Source organism: Macadamia integrifolia, unplaced genomic scaffold (assembly GCF_013358625.1).
Source record: "Macadamia integrifolia cultivar HAES 741 unplaced genomic scaffold, SCU_Mint_v3 scaffold1293, whole genome shotgun sequence".
NCBI lineage: Eukaryota > Viridiplantae > Streptophyta > Magnoliopsida > Proteales > Proteaceae > Macadamia > Macadamia integrifolia.
The window spans coordinates 31,011-32,001 of NW_024868148.1; the positions used below are offsets into that span (position 1 = coordinate 31,011).

The 991-nt window shown below is 38.4% G+C and overlaps 1 non-coding gene across 1 annotated transcript; it reads left to right on the forward strand.

Moving 5' to 3' along the window:
- The first annotated feature begins 220 nt into the window (after nucleotides 1-220).
- Nucleotides 221-327, forward strand: LOC122063323. The gene has a single exon (XR_006135303.1). It is a non-coding gene; the product is annotated as a small nucleolar RNA R71 (small nucleolar RNA).
- The last annotated feature ends 664 nt before the right edge of the window (nucleotides 328-991 follow it).

The following is a 991-nucleotide window of genomic DNA, read 5'->3' on the forward strand; positions in this document are numbered from 1 at the left end:
TACTATCCCATCCACAAAATATCCTTTTCCTCCTATAGTTCTTTCATTCTCTTGGGTTGATTCCCACTCACGGGTTTTGTCAGCTAAGTCAAGTAAGAATTCCCATGCCTTTCCTTTATCTGTAAAGGATGTGAATCCCTCAGGGCACATAGACTCTATCATTTGTTTAGTTGGGTAATCAATACCCTCATAAATTATTTGACATAAATGCCATAGGTCTAGGCCATGGTGAGGGCATTCTTGGAGTAGATCCTTGAATCTCTCCATAAGTTTGGAAAATGACTCACTAGGCTTTTGCCTGAACTGAAGGATATCACTTCTAAGCTTATTGGTCTTGTGAGTTGGGAAAAACTTCTTAAGGAAGACAACTGTGAACTGTTCCCATGAGGTTATGGAATTTGTGGGTAACCCATACAACCACTTCTTAGCTTGGTCTTTCAATGCAAAAGTGATAAACCTAAGCTTAACAGCATCATCAGAAAGCTGTTGGATCTTAATTAGAACACATACCACTTCAAATTCCCTTAGAAATAGGTATGCATCCTCAGAGGTCAACCCATGGAAGTGGGGCAACATAGTGATGTATTGAGATTTGAGTTCAAAATTATTGCCCTGGGCTTGTGGTAGAACTATGCAGGAAGGTTGGGCTGTTCTAGCAGGGTAGAACCTATCTTTCAGAGATTTAGGTGAAGGATTTTGCTGTTGGTCTCCCATATTGAAGGGTTTTAAAGAGAACAAACGTATTGGGTCACTACTTGTTGGATCTCTTCTTTCTAACCGATTCTTAGTATTACGTACCCACTTAACACTCATGCAACAGAAAACTACCCACAACTAAAGTAAGACAAGCACAAAAGAATGGATAGCAAAACTTTATTTATTTTTTTATGATTTTTTTTTGAATTTTTTTATTTTTATTTTTTTTTTTTTTTTGGTTTTTTTGGGAGCTTACCGGCAGGGATCCGGGGTTGCTCAGGTCAATTCCTGAGGT